This window comes from Lissotriton vulgaris, chromosome 11 (genome assembly GCF_964263255.1).
Source record: "Lissotriton vulgaris chromosome 11, aLisVul1.2, whole genome shotgun sequence".
In the NCBI taxonomy this organism is placed as follows: domain Eukaryota; kingdom Metazoa; phylum Chordata; class Amphibia; order Caudata; family Salamandridae; genus Lissotriton; species Lissotriton vulgaris.
The window spans coordinates 522010550-522027050 of NC_141699.1; the positions used below are offsets into that span (position 1 = coordinate 522010550).

The following is a 16501-nucleotide window of genomic DNA, read 5'->3' on the forward strand; positions in this document are numbered from 1 at the left end:
AACAGCAAAGAAAGGATCTCCTTCCTAGATCTGTCCATTTTCGTGACTACCACTGGTCTCAAAACCGAACTTTACAAGAAACCTCTGGCCAGAAACTCGCTGCTCCTATACGAGTGCCAACATCCTAAATCGTTAAGGGACAATTTGCCCTATGGGCAATTTCTACGAGTACGGTGGAATTGTTCAACACCTACAACTTTTCAAAAAAATGCTGAAGGGCTATCCCGACAACTCCAGGCACGACATTACCCGAAAAAACTGATCACACGCTCATGGAAACGGGCAGCCAACAAACATTGTGACGCCCTGTTAGAGGTCCCAACAGAAAAACCACCTCTTGACCGACTAACATTAGTGAACACCTACAACACCAAATCAAATCAGTTTCAACGGATTGTGAGACATAATTGGAAAATTCTCAATTTTGGCATTGTTTAAATTGAACCCCGTCTCTTTGCCTTCAAAAGGTCCACCAATTTAAAGGGATCGGCTGATACATACTCGTCCCAGAGATCCTCCCAAAAGACCTATTGGGACTCTCTGGAACACTGCGGCGGTTACCGGGCATCATCCGTGCGGTAATTGTACCGTTTGTCCACAAACATCGAAAGTTACCCAAATCAAGATAGGCACAGACCGCCCCTGGATCCTGAAAAACTTTACCAATTGTAATAGTTCACAGGTAATCTACTTACTCACATGCCCCTGCTGTTAACAATATGTAGGGATGACTACCAGAAAGGTGCGGACGAGGATGCTAGAGCACAAAAGTGCTTTTCGGTGCAAAAAGAGTGTCTTTAAACTTACGAAACACTTCATCGAGCGTAATCATAGTGAGACCAATTTTAGCTGGACAATCCTGGAAAAGCCTTTCATACCATCACACATTGGGGACACAGCAAGATACCTATTTATAAAAATGGATATTCAGATTGTCTACAGATTCCCGGGGTTTAAATGACGAAATTCCCTGGACCATGCTCTGACTTGGTGTCAAAAATTTCCCTGCTGAGGTGCTTTGTTATCCAATCTTTACACAATCCTGATTTTTCTAGGTATATACTAATGAAAAATCTTTGTTCATTTTTCAGATTCTGTATTATACGTGACCATCTCACTATAAAGTATACCCACGAAGTGAGGTTTCTGCAACAGTACCATGCTAAGCATTAGATTGGCAACCTCTAAACTATAAATTGCCCACAAATCTGAATCCACACACGAGGTATGGTTAACCCTAAAAACTAATTATGTTACGCTGAAAATCGTGGTACATTTTCCTATAAAAGTTTATTCAAACACAAAAAAGAACATATGTATCCACATAAAATAAGGCTGACCACACTGTCCCTTATGGATTACCTGTTGGAATTAGCTCAGAAAAGGACAGAACCTTGGTCCATTCAAGCTTACGAACTACAATTCCCATTTGCTCGAATGAGCACAATAGCTCTGTATTGGCTCGTGTATCCACCTCCCGTCGGGCCGAAGGAGATTACAGTATACCGGCAAAAATACACACGGAGTGCTATATATCTGTATTTCTGCCTTTGGTCCCGATTATTAAAGTAAGATCTAGGTACTGACATGACAAATATCTATTATAACCGAAATCAGATTTGGACACCTAACGTGGCGGACTACATCTCCCACGTTCTGGTAGTTATTTAGAGATCTCGCGAGAACACGCTACTAAAATGCTAACAGCGAGACGGTACGCTGAAAATCGTGTTACATTGTCCTATAAAAATGTATTCACACACAAAAAAGAACATATGTATCCACTTAAAATAAGGCGGACCACAATGCCCGTTTTGGATTACCTGTTGGAACTAGCTTAGAAAAGGACAGAACCCTGGTCCATTCAAGCTTACGAACTACAATTCCCATTTGCTCGAATGAGCACGGTAGCTCTGTATTGGCTCATGTATCCACCTCCCGTCGGGCCGAAGGAGATTACAGTATACCAGCAAAAATACACACGGAGTGCTACATATCTGTACTTCTGCCTTTGGTCCCGATTATAAAAGTAAGATCTAGGTACTGACATTACAAATATATATTATAACCGAAATCAGATTTGGACACCTAACGTGGCGGACCACATCTCCCACGTTCTGGTAGTTCTTTAGAGATCTCACGAGAAGACGCTAGTAAACAAGCTAACAGCGATACTACGCGGAGCCGAGAGGAATCCTCTCTATCGGCCGTGTTCGTTTCTTAAACCAATTTGCTAAGCTTATTCGTAGTAAATCGCCGAAATTAGTGTAAACTATCTAGTGCCTTCCCACACACGCGGCGCTCCACCTCCGCCGTGATAGGGTGATTCAAGAGGAGTGGCACCTACATATGACGCTCTCTTTCTTCGAGCCTTGCCTCCCCCAACCTCAGACATAGTTCGGGGCAACGACGGAGAGGTGAGTGTAGCCACCAGGTCGTGGTTTCTAATTTCTGTAAATATGAGCATATGTTCTGATAGTGAAACATTTAGGCACAACCTCCCATACTTTGTAGTTGTAGAGCCTGTGGGTGAGCAAAGTTGGGGAAGGGTGTAGAGAATGTTCTTCTAAGATAAGACACTCATTAGGGACTCCCGTTAGATAGAAAGGAATAGTTCCTTTTCTTTGTCTGATTTTGGGTCTCCCCTTCTTTTCTTATCTCTAGAGCGTGGCCTCCCTTACTCTGAGCTTGGTCCAGATGAGGTGAGGTAATTTCCCCTGTCAAGAAGGGTGAGTAAGGAACTGTAGTGGTCATTTTCCAAACAGATTTTTATTGTTGAATATCCAATGTATTTATACCACTTTGCATTTTTGTTTTAGGTGATTGATACACCAGCTGACATGGAGGAATAGGAATATATATCCTTTAAGATGTCACTGTATTTGTTTTCTTTATTACTTGAGTGGATGTTGCACTAGCAGTAGCAAAAGTTTTTAAGAACAGAGGCCCTGAGGAAAGCCAAGGGAGTAATTCCCCTACCTGGCAGAAACATGCCGGCCCCTAAGCAGTCATTTGTTTATACTGCGTTGTTGCGCTGTTCTGGTTTTGAAACATAAAGAGGCTTACAGCTATTAAAGTTACCTTATTGTGAGTTCTCTATTCCTTTTTAACTTCACTTTCCCTACACTTTCACACTTTGCACTGCACTTGGTCCCATTTAGTGATCCCACGCATGGTCAGCAAGTGATTGTGGGTTTGACCCCAGTCCTGCAAGGCGGATCTGGAAAAAGTCTCAATGATCTAGAGCAGGGGTCCCCAAAGTGGTCCTGGAGGGCCGGATCCATGCCAGATTTTTAAAATTACTACAGGTATCTCAATGGGGATATCCAAAAAATCTGGCATGGATCCGGCCTTCCAGGACCGGTTTGGAGACCCCTGATCTAGAGACACTCCGGTCCTGCACTTTGGATGACCAGATGAGAAAATAAGATCACTAACAAGATTTTGATGGTAATCCATCTCTGGATCTTGGGTCTCACCTACCTTTGCTGGTGGTCATATGCGTTGGATTAGTAAACTCTATAATAAGACCATTTAGTTATTCGAATTGGTACTTTTATGACTAAATAAACTGTATAGTCTTTTGAGTACACTTGCCTCTCCTGTTGTTTTCCTTCCCCCCGTGTAGTGACCCTGTACTGCCGCCGTTTTTCCCGCCTTTCTGCCATCGCACCCCGCTCCCTGCCACTGCTCCCCTGCAGCCCGCCCCCTTCTCTCGTAGGACCTCTTCCCTTCCCATTTGCCACCCCGCTCCCGCCTCCCAGCTGCCCCTCCCTCACCCCTCCGCCCCACTCTCTATGGCAGAGTGCATGCGTACGCGCAGCGTCGACGCGCAGCGGGCGTGCCGATTGCGCGCCAAAGGTAAGCGCGTCTGCACCCGTCCGCGCCTGGACCGCGCCCAGCACCAGACCCCCCGGCCCCCGAAGATGCCAGCCCACCTGCCGGACTTACGACTACGCCACCCTCAACGCACTCAACACCGAGCCACCCCAGGACGCACCTACGGACCCTTCACCTGTCAATCCAGCAAGTTCTCCTCCATCCGGACCTGCACCACACCCGCAAAGACGAGCACCAGCAGCAACCACCTGAAGTGCATCCTGCTCAACACACGCTCCGTCCACAGGCACGCCGTAGAACTCTGGAACCTCCACGACACCACATCTCCAGACGTCGCCTTCCTCACGGAAACCTGGATGAACGCCTCCTCAGCACCCGACATCGCCATCGCCATCCTGGATGGATACAAGATCACCCGGAGGGATCACGTCAACCAGACTGGAGGAGGCATCACCATCGTCCACAAGAAAACCATTGGCATCACGACCAACTCCGACGACACCCTCACAGCCGCCGAACACCTGCAATTCCAGATCCGCACCGAATCCAAGACCACTCTCAGAGGCATCCTCATCTACAGACCCCCGGGACCACGCACACAATTCAGCGAAGACATCGCCGACTTCATCAGCCCGCACGCCCTCTCCTCCGCTGACTACATCCTCCTTGGGGACCTCAACTTCCACCTGGAGAACAACAACAACCGCAACACCACCACCCTGCTGGACAACCTCGCCAACCTCGGACTCAAGCAACTGGTGACCAGCCCCACCCACTACGCCGGCCACACGCTTGACCCTGTCTTCTCCTCCAGCAAGGACATCTCTTTGAGCCACGCCACCGGACTCCACTGAACAGACCACAGCTGCGTCCACTTCAGCTTCAGAAGGACCACGCTCCACCACCACCCGCAACAGGTCCCCCGCAGAAGCTGGAACAAGATCACAGCCGACCAGCTCGCCACATCCCTGAGCCAGAACCCTCCTGCCAGCTCAGCGAACCGCAACCAAGCCGCCAACAACCTCACGAGGTGGATCAGCAACTGCGCAGATGACCTCGCTCCACTGAAGACCCCCCCACCAGACCTGGCACCAAGAAAGCATCCTGGTTTACAGACGAACTCAAGAGCTCCAAGAAGAACTGCCGGGCCCTCGAGAAAGCCTGGCGCAGAGACCCAACTACAGACAACATGACCACCCTCAAGCTCGCCACTCAAAAACATCACCAGCTGATCCACGCCACCAAGAAAACCGCATTCAAAGAACGACTGGAAAACAAGGCTGTTGCATTCTTTATTTATTTAATTCTTGTTTTCTATGTCTATCCTTGTTCTCTTGTTGCTGGAGCCTGGAATGTATGATGCGTGCCTGCATCTTACATGCTGGGTTCCAGATTCTTTGTTCAACTGTATACATTGAAGATTTGCCTTGTAACAGACGTGCTGTGCTTCTTCTGTTCAACTTGAAATAAATACTACAATTTATTAATATATTGAGCTTCCATCATTTTAACATAGGCGACGAGGGACGTTTTTGAAGCACAGAAGCAGAAATATAAAGAATCCACGGAAGAATATTTTAAAGCAGCGTTACTTACTAAGGGAAGAAGCGGATCGCCTTGCTTGCTGTTCTGCTTTTGCTCCGGTGAATTTGGGTGAAGTTTGGAGGTTTTTGTACAATTTTGTGCATTTTCGGCGTTTCTCTCAGCAGAAAAAGCAAAGGCTCGAGACGCACTGTACATGTCATTCTGTGACACTTGTTGCGTGATACATCATCTCTACATCATCGCACAGGACATTCTGATGCGCTAGTGTTTCATCACGCATAACGTCGAGCTGCCATTTTTGTTTCCATGGTAACTGGCTGACTGAAGTTACCGGAGGAGAAAACTTAAAACGCATTTTCTTGGGAGTTTAATAAGAAGGTACATTCTTACATGCACATGCATTTCTGGCGTGTGGCATTAATGTAAATAGTTTACAATCGTTTTTGACAGCAGTTTTAACTGAACCAAGATTTTTCTCACTGGTTATTTTAAGATCGTTTAACTATTTATTGGATTTATATTACATACAACTCTGCTATTGCACTGAAGACTGGAAGAAAAACATATTTTATTTTCAATACATGACTGCCATCTACTGGATATATTGGAAATTTCTTTAAAGGAAACATTTTGTATTTCATTGAAGTCACATTTATTTGGATCCAGTTTTATTCTTAAACAATATTTTGCAATAACGAGATATTTCTTCATTTTTCTGGTTATTTTTTTTAATTGGTTTTATGATAATATACAGGCACTCTGTATTATTTATTTAAGTATCGTTTTTACATTTGAAGTTTTATAGATCTCTTGAACATGCAATTTGATCCTCCATCCAAGTTTTTACAGTCCAAAGGTGATCCACCAATTCCATGGACAAGATGGAAAGAGGGATTTTTTACTTATCTCAAGGCAATGGATGGAGAACGGATGTCTGCGGAGAGGAAAAAGAACATTTTTTTACATTGTCTTGGTTCTGAAGGGCAGTTAGTTTTTAGAACTTTACCACCTGTTAGGTCTGGAGGTGATAGTAATGTATATGATGAAGCTGTTTCACGGATTGAAGGTAGATTCAAACCCATTACTAGTGTAGCTCTCAACAGATTCAAATTTTATACAAGAGTTCAAGATGATAATGAATGTTTTGACGATTTTCTTACTGCTCTACGGGCACTATCTTTGCATTGTAACTTTGGTCTTATGACTGATGAAATGATCAGGGATCAGATCATTGTGCATGTAAAGAGTAAGAAAGTTTAGGAACAGTTATGGATTTTAGGTGATCCTTGCTTAGAAACAGCTATTAGTACTGCAAAAGCTCTTGAGCAGTCGGATAGGTGGATTAAATCCTTAGATAAAGCATCCACTTTTAGTCCTTCTACCTCTAACAGTGAAGTCAGTGTTGTTAAACCTCATGAAACAAAGACTAATTATTATTCCAATAGGAATGATGGTAAGAATAAGCAATTTTTTTGTTTCAGATGTGGTAATCCTGACCATATTGCTTCTTTTCCGCAGTGTCCAGCTATTAATAGGCAATGCAACAAATGTGGGCGTACTGGGCATTTTTCAAAAATGTGCAAAACTCCTACAAAATATTTCCAGGACACTAAAAAATCGTCATTTCCTTCTTCTAAACCTTGTACTGGTAATGTCTCATATGTTAATGATGAAGGGAGGAGTGATCCGGATATTAAGGAATTTGGTATTGTGGTATCTGTACAAGAGTCATTTGATGTTTCACAAGCTGATAGCTTATCATCTCCTAAAAGTCTTGTTAACATTTTGGGGAAAGTGTTAGAACTTATGGTGGACTCTTGTTCTCCATGGACTATTATCACTCAGGAATATTGTATAGAATAATTTGGAGATTTAGTAGATATCAATACATTGTCTAAACCTGATATCAGTGCTTACAACTTTGATGGATCTAAAATCCACTTTATTGGTTTTAAAGAAGTTCTACTTACTATCCAAAGTAGTTCTGCTATTATCAAACTATATGTTGCATGGAAAGGTGTGAATGTCTTGGGATGGAGAGATCAAGCAAAATTAGGAGTTACGTTGAATCCTAGGTTAAAGGATCCTGTGTCGGTCCTTGCAATATCTGATGGAGACCCTGCTGATTTACCTGAGTCCACTGAAATTTCCCAGTCTTTTCCTAATGTGTTTTCTAATAAATTAGGTAAATTGAATGGTTTCAGTCACAGGATCGAGGTTAAACCTAATTCTGTTCCAGTTAAACAAAAACTAAGGGGGGTTCCTATTAGTATTAGGAATGAGCTTAGAGATATGTTGGATACTATTGTGAAGGAAAATATAATTGAGGAAGTGGAATCATCAGAGTGGGTTTCTCCCATTGTTTAAGCCATTAAACCTGATAAGAGAATTAGGTTATTTGTGGATTTGAGGGCGCTTAATAAGTGTTTAGTTACTGACTGCCACCCACTTCCCAACATTAATGAAATGCTGTGTATGTTGGATGGTGCATGTGTGTTTTCAACATTAGATCTTAGGTCTGCGTATCACCAGATCGAGCTCACTGAGGAGTCAAAACAATTTACAGCATTTATCACCCCTCATGGTTTATTTCAGTTCAGGAGAATGCCATTTGGTTTGGCTTCGGCCGCTTCGGTCTTTCAAAGGGCCATGTATCACATTTTTAAAGATCTAGGAATATTCGTTAAATGTTTTCAAGACGATATACTTGTTTTTTCTAAGAATAATTCTGAACACCTTTCTCATCTTAAAGAAGTATGTTCTAAGTTTGTACAATATGGTTTAACGATTAAGGCTAGCAAATGTAAATATTTCTGTGAATCTGTTGAGTATTTGGGACATACCCTTTCTGGAGAAGGGGTTGTACCAAAGAAAAATCTAGTTGATGCTATTGTGAAAGCGCCAGCTCTTGATAATAAGGAAAAGTTGCTCTCATTTGCAAGGTTATGTGAGTATTATTGCAAATTTGTTCAAAATTTTGCTAACAAGATGGAACCGCTTAGAGAGTTGACCAGGAATTCTGCTAAATTCATTTGGACGGACAAACAAGATCTTGCTTTTAAACAAATTAAGAATGAGATTGTCAATGCTCCCACTCTAAAATCCTTCTGCATTAATAAGAAATGCATTATTACTGTGGATGCTAGTATGTATGGGATTGGAGGAGTTCTGAGTCAGTGTTCGGGTAAAGATGAATGGTGTGTGGCATTTGCATCAAGGACTTTGTCTTCCACAGAAAGAAGGTACTCCGTTATTGAAAGAGAGCTGCTAGCTTGTATTTGGGCTGTGGAACATTTTAGAAACTATGTGTGGGGAAATAGGTTCATTTTGAGAATGGACCACAAACCGTTGGTTGGTATTTTATCTCCTGGTGGTGGATGGAACTCTACAGCACGGATAGCCTGGTTATCCTCACGTCTTCAAGAATATGATTTTGAAATTGTTTATGTACCGGGAAAGAGCAACGTTACGGCGGATTTTCTCTTGAGATTACCCTGTAGTGATGATAAGGTTTCAACTATTGATCAGGATGTTGATGTTGTTGCTTCTATTGGTGATTGCATTTCTCAAGAGTTTTTAACTTTAAGTCAAGAAGAGTGGTTTGAGGAATTGAATAAGGATGCTGTGTGTCAACAGATTTTTGACTATGTAAGAGTAGGATGGCCAAATAGTAAGTGTATTTCTGCAGAGTTAGCCCCTTTTTGTCAGGTTGCTTCTAAAATTGAAGAGTTTGGTGGTCTTTTGTTCAAGGCTGGTAAGATAATTCCTCCTTCTTTGCAGGAAAAATTTTTGTTACTTTCCCACCAAGGTCATATTGGTATGTCGTCTATGAAACGCCTAGTTAGGGAAAATCTTTGGTGGACTGGCATTGATAAAATGGTTGACAGAATGGTGAGGGACTGTTCACACTGTTTTAGTAGTGATAAGATGCATCATCTATCATCTGCTCCCCGTAAGCCTGTGAGTTGGCCTAATTTTCCATGGCAGAAGGTAGCATTTGATATCTCTGGTCCTTTTAGACATTTTCCGTTGAATGCTCGCTATGTTTTGGTATTGGTTGATTACCACTCGAAACGGCCTGAAGTAAAGTTTGTTGGAAATGCTTCTTCGCAAGTAATTGTAGTTTTCTTGAAGGAGATTTTTGCTAGGGAAGGTTTCCCAGAAACATTTCTCACTGATAATGGTACGCAGCTCGTTTCTTCTGATATTGAGGAATTTCTTAAGAGTTGTGGTATTAAACATCATACTACGTCCTTATATGAGCCTAGGAAAAATGGTCAGGTTGAACGTTTCAACCGAGTTCTTAAGGATTGTATTAGCAGTGTGAATTCTTCTGATGGTGATTGGTTGGAAGTTGTTAGTAAAAGGTTGTGGACATATCGTATCACACCTTTCTGTCACTGGTGTAAGTCCTTTTAGACTTCTTAAGGAAAGAGAGCCATCCTATGTTATTTGTCCCTGGTGGATTAAAAAGTTAAAGAAAAATAGTTCTGTTGTTGATCTTGATTGTATTGCCAAACGTGTTGAGGATAAACAACATAAAATGAAGATCTTGTTTGATTCAGAGATGAATGTCAAAGTTAATGATTTTGTGGTAGGAGAATGGGTGAGGATTAAAAAACTTGGTTTTCTTGCCAAAGGGTTTTCCAAATGTTTTCCTCCTATTAAGGTGGTTAAGGTTTTTAAAAATTGTGTAGTCACTCAAGATGGAAGAGTTTGGAATGTTCATAGAGTGGCTAAGTGTCCTGATACTTACAAGCCATTTAATTCTCAGATCACTTGTCCTGATAGTAACCTGGGAAGATTGGTACACAATTACAAGAAATGTCCTCAGAACTTGGTACAAAGTGATTTATCGATTGCTGCTAGAGTTAAAGATAGTGTCAGACCTAAAAGAGTACCCAGTAGATATTTAAGTTAATATCTTTTTGTTTAGGGATAAGATGTGTTGCATTCTTTATTTATTTAATTCTTGTTTTCTATGTCTATCCTTGTTCTCTTGTTGCTGGAGCCTGGAATGTATGATGCGTGCCTGCATCTTACATGCTGGGTTCCAGATTCTCTGTTCAACTGTATTCATTGAAGATTTGCTTTGTAACAGACGTACTGTGCTTCCTCTGTTCAACTTGAAATAAATACTACAATTTATTAATATATTGAGCTTCCATCATTTTAACAAACGCCCACAACAGCAAGGAACTCTTCAACATCGTCAAAGAGCTCTCGAACCCTAGCGCCGGAAACAACGACATCACTCCCTCGCAAGACCTCTGCAACTCGCTCGCCTCTTTCTTCCACAGCAAGATCGCAGACATACACAACAGTTTCAGCACACAGCCGACGCACCCTACGACCGTACCAATGCCCCCCACCACCACCCTCCGCGCCTGGACCCCGGTCAACACCGAAGACACCATCCGCACGATGAACTCCATCCACTCCGGATCACCAATTGACTCCTGCCCTCACCACGTCTTCAACAAGGCCGACTCCTTCATCGCACCCCATCTACGAGACATCATCAATGCCTCCTTTGACAACGCCACCTTCCCAGAGAGCTGGAAGCACGCCGAACTCAGCGCCCTACTGAAGAAACCATCAGCGGACCCCTCCGACCTCAAAAACTACCGCCCCATCTCGCTCCTTCCTTTTCCTGCCAAAGTCATCGAGAAGACCGTCAACAGACAGCTGGCCGCCTTCCTCGAGACGAATGGATCCCTCGACCACTCGCAGTCCGGCTTCCGGGCCAACCACAGCACCGAGACCGCCCTCATCGCAACCACCGACGACATCCGAACCCTGCTCGACAATGGGGAAACAGCGACCCTCATCCTCCTGGACCTCTCCGCGGCGTTCGACACGGTCTACCACCACACCCTAGTGCAGCGCCTCAACAACATCGGAATCCAGGAGAAGGCACTGGAATGGATCATCTCCTTCCTCGCCGGAAGAACACAGAGAGTCTGCCTCCCCCGTTCAGATCTGAGGCCACCGAAGTCATCTGCGGCGTGCCACAAGGATCATCACTCAGCCCCACGCTGTTCAACATCTACATGAGCCCCCTTGCGGCCATCGCACACCAACACAACCTCAACATCATCTCCTACGCCGACGACACCCAGCTGATCCTCTCCCTCACCAACGACCCCGCCACCGCCAGAACCAACCTACACGAAGGGATGAAAGACGTAGCCGAGTGGATGATGAACAGCCGCCTAAAACTGAATTCAGACAAGATGGAAGTCCTCATCCTAGGATCTTCGCCCTCCGCCTGGGATGACTCCTGGTGGCTCCCTGCCCTGGGCAGCGCACCCAAACCAACAGACCACGCACGCAATCTGGGCTTCATCCTGGACTCCTCCCTCTCCATGACCAGATAAGTCAACGCCGTCTCCTCGTCATGCTTCAACATCCTACGCATGCTACGTAAGATCTTCCGGTGGATCCCCACCAAAACCAGGAAGACGGTCAACCAGGCCCTCGTCACCAGCCGACTGGACTACGTCAACTCCCTCTATGCCGGAACCACAGCCAAACTCCAGAAAAGACTCCAGCACATTCAGAGCGCCTCAGCACGCCTCATCCTGGACATTTCCCGACACAGCCACTTCTCCGTACACCTGAAAAACCTGCACTGGCTCCCCGTCAACAAGAGAATAACTTTCCGACTCCTCACCCACGCACGCAAAGCTCTCCACAACCAAGGCCCAAGTTACCTCAACGACCGCCTGACCTTCTACACTCCCACCCGCCAGCTTCGATCGACCAGCCACGCCCTCGCTGCCATCCCCCGCATCCGAAGAGCCACAAAGGGAGGAAGATCCTTCTCCTACCTGGTGGCGAAGACGTGGAACTCCCTCCGCATCCACCTCCGTCTGACCAAAGACCACCTCTTCTTCAGGAAGCAACTCAAGACCTGGCTGTTCGAGCAGTAGCTGACCCCCTTCCCCCAAGCGCCTTGAGACCCTCCGGGTGAGTAGCACGCTATATAAATGCTTTTGATTGATTGATTGATGGGGAGTACGGGACTCCCATCTGAGCATACCCGTCCCACTCGGGGTGACAAGTGCAAAAAGAACTATTGATGGAAAGAATGCAGAACAATGTTATATATTCATCCCAGTACAGAAACCTGGGCCTAAATCCATCGTTTTTTTGCTCGCCATGCCATTCCAGTTTGGACTCAGCCATATGCAATTCAGTCATGACCCTGTACCCAATGGCAACAGTCCAGCCCGAACTTCCAAGCCAGGTCCTCCCTGGACTGGAAACAAGCATCCTAGGACTGGTTTCAAGGTTTCAGCCCTCTTCAGCAAGGATAGCTTGATTCCAGTGGCATGGAGAGCACAGGACTCCCGTCTGAGCATACCCGTCCCACTCGGGGTGACAAGTGCAAAAAGAACTATTGATGGACAGAATGCAGAACAATGTCATACATTCACCCCAGTTCAGTGATCTGGACCTAAATACATCGCTCTAATTGCTCACCATGCCATTCTAGTTTTGCCCCAGTCATATGCAAATCAGTCTTGACCCTGCGCCCAATGGCAACAGTCCAGCCCGAACTTCCAAGCCAGGTCCTCCTTGGACTAGAAACAAGCATCCTAGGACCGGTTTCAAGGTTTCACCCCTCTTCAGCCAAGATAGCTTAATTCCAGTGACATGGAGAGCACAGGACTCACGTCTGAGCATACCCGTCCCACTCGGGGTGTCAAATGCTAAAAGAACTATTGATGGACAGAATGCAGAACAATGTCAATCATTCGCCCCATTACAGAGATCTGGGCCTAAATCCATAGTTTTTTTGCTCACCATGCCATTCCAATTTGGACCCAGCCATATGCAAATCAGTCTTGACCCTGCGCCCAATGGGAACAGTCCAGCCCAAACTGCAGGGTCATGTGCTCTCTGGACTGGAAAAAAGCATCCTAGGACCAGTTTTGGGGTTTTACCCTTCTTCAGCTAGGATAGCTTGATTCCAATGTCATGGAGACCACGGGACTCATATCTGAGCATACGCGTCCCACTCGGGGTGACAAATGCAAAAAGAACTATTGATGGACCGAATACAGAACAATGTCATACATTCACCCTAGCACAGAGATCTGGGCCTAAATCCATCTTTTTTTGCTCACCATGCCATTCCAGTTTGCACCCAGCCATATCCAAATCAGTCTTGACCCTGTGCCCAATGGGAAAAGTCTAGCCTGAACTGCCAGGCCAGGCCCTCCCTGGACTGGAAACAAGCATCTTAGTACCGGTTTCGGGGTTTCACCCCTCTTCAGCCAGGATAGCTTGATTCTAGTGACATGGAGAGCATGGGACTCACGTCTGAGCATACCCATCCCACTTGGGGTGACAAATAAAACAATAACTATTGATGAACAGAATGCAAAACAATGTCATACATTCACGCCAGTACGGAGATCTTTGCCTAAATCCATAGTTTTTTTACTCACCATGCCATTCCAATTTGGACCCAGCCATATGCAAATCAGTCTTGACCCTGCGCCCGATGGGAACAGTCCAGCCCGAACTTCCAGGCCAGGTCCTCTCTGGACTGGAAGCAAGCATCCTAGGACCTGTTTCAAAGTTTCACCCCTATTCTACCAGGATAGCTTGATTCCAATGGCATGGAGAGCACGGGACTCCCGTCTGAGCATAGGCGTCCCACTCGGGCTCACAAGTGCAAAAAGAACTATTGATGGACAGAATGCAGAACAATGTAATACATTCACCCCCGTACAGAGATCTGGGCCTAAATCCATCATTTTTTGCTCACCATGCCATTCCAGTGTTCACTCAGCCATATGCAAATCAGTCTTGACCCTGCGCCCAATGGGAAAAGTCCAGCCCGAACTGACAGGCCAGCTCCCCCCTGGACTAGAAACAAGCATTTAGTACCGGTTTCGGGGTTTCATCCCTCTTCAGCCCGGATAGCTTGATTCCAGTGACATGGAGAGCATGGGACTCACGTCTGAGCATACCCGTCCCACTTGGGGTGACAAATGCAAAAAGAACTATTGTTTGACAGAATGCAGATCAATGTTATACAATCACGCTAGTACAGAGATCTTTGCCTAAATCCATTGTTTTTTTGATCACCATGCCATTCCAATTTGGTTCCAGCCATATGCAAATCAGTCTTGACCCTGCACCCGATGGGAACAGTCCAGCCCGAACACCCAGGCCAGGTCCTCCCTGGACTGGAAACAAGCATCTTAGGACCGGTTTTGGGTTTTCAAGGGGTTGACGATGGTGGATGAAAGGGGATGAAACCAAAGGACATTTTGCTGCTCCCTGTCATGCCCACAGTCTGTATATATTAACTACAAAAACTCTTTTTCACTTGTCCTTTTTGTTAAAAATTTTTTGATGTTCAGTATGTTTTTATGTGGTCATGTATTAATATGTATTTTTATGATGGGTTTTAACCTTCAAAATAAATAAAGGACTGAACTGAACAATGTCATACATTCAACCTAGTCCAGAGTTCTGCGCCAAATTCCATCGTTTTTTGCTCACCATGCCATTCCAGTTTGGACCCAGCCATATGCAAATCAGTCTTGACCCTGCACCCATGGCAACAGTGCAGCCCGGACTTCCAGGCCAGGTCCTCTCTGGACTGGAAACAAGCATCCTAGGACCGGTTTTAAAGTTTTAGTCCTATTCTGCCAGGATAGCTTGATTCCAGTGACATGGAGAGCAAGGGACTCCCATCTGAGCCTATGCGTCCCACTCGGGGTGATATGTGCAAAAAGAACTATTGATGGACAGAATAGAGAACAATGTCATCCATTCTCCCCAGTTCAGAGATCTGGTCCTAAATCCATCGTTTTTTCACTCACCATGCCATTCCAGTTTGGACTCAGCCATATGCAAATAATCTTGACCCTGTGCCCAATGTGAACAGTCCAGTCCGAATTGCAAGTCCAGGTCCTCCCTGGACTGGAAACAAGCATCTTAGGACCAGTTTCCGGGTTTTACCCCTCTTCAGCCAGGATAGCTTGATTCCAGTGGCATGGAGGGTACGGGACACCCATCTGAGCATACACTTCCCACTTGGGGTGACAAATGCAAAAATAACTATTGATGGACAGAATGCAGAACAATGTCATACATTCACCCCAGTAAAGAGATCTTTGCCTAAATCCATAGTTTTTTACTCACCATGCCATTCCAATTTGGACCCAGCTATATGCAAATCAGTCTTGACCCTGCGCCCAAAGGGAAAAGTCCAGCCCGAACTGCCAGGCCAAGTCCTACCTGTACTGGAAACAAGCATCTTTTTACTGGTTTCGGGGTTTCACCCCTCTTCAGCCAGGATAGCTTGATTCCAGTGACATGGAGAGCACGGGACTCCCGTATGAGCATACGCATCCCACTCGGGGTGACAAGTGCAAAAGGAACTATTGATGGACAGAATACAGAACAATGTCATACATTCACCCCATTACAGACACCTTGGCCTAAATCCATCATTTTTTTTGCTCACCATGCCATTCCAGTTTGCACCCAGCTATATGTAAATCAGTCTTGACCCTGCGCCCAATGGGAAAAGTCCAGCCCGAACTGCCAGGCCAGGCCCTCCCTGGACTGGAAACAAGCATCTTAGTACCGGTTTCGGGGTTTCATCCCTCTTCAGCCAGGATAGCTTGATTCCAGTGACATGGAGAGCATGGGACTCACGTCTGAGCATACCCATCCCACTTGGGGTGACAAATGCAAAAAGAACTATTGTTTGACAGAATGCAGATCAATGTTATACATTCACGCTAGTACAGAGATCTTTGCCTAAATCCATAGTTTTTTACTCACCATGCCATTCCAATTTGGACCCAGCTATATGCAAATCAGTCTTGACCCTGCGCCCAATGGGAAAAGTCCAGCCCGAACTGCCAGGCCAGGTCCTACCTGTACTGGAAACAAGCATCTTTTTACCGGTTTCGGGGTTTCACCCCTCTTCAGCCAGGATAGCTTGATTCCAGTGACATGGAGAGCACGGGACTCCCGTTTGAGCATACGCATCCCACTCGGGGTGACAAGTGCAAAAGGAACTATTGATGGACAGAATACAGAACAATGTCATACATTCACCCCATTACAGACACCTTGG

General features: G+C 45.2%; 1 protein-coding gene and 1 pseudogene across 1 annotated transcript in view; both read left to right on the top strand.

Annotated features, from left to right (window-relative positions):
* The window catches only part of LOC147683099 (zinc metalloproteinase-disintegrin-like VLAIP-B), a 4305256-nt gene that overhangs the window by 2218703 nt on the left and 2070052 nt on the right, over window positions 1–16501 (top strand). The window lies entirely within an intron of this gene.
* LOC147683101 (uncharacterized) lies at window positions 6836–7752 on the top strand (annotated as a pseudogene).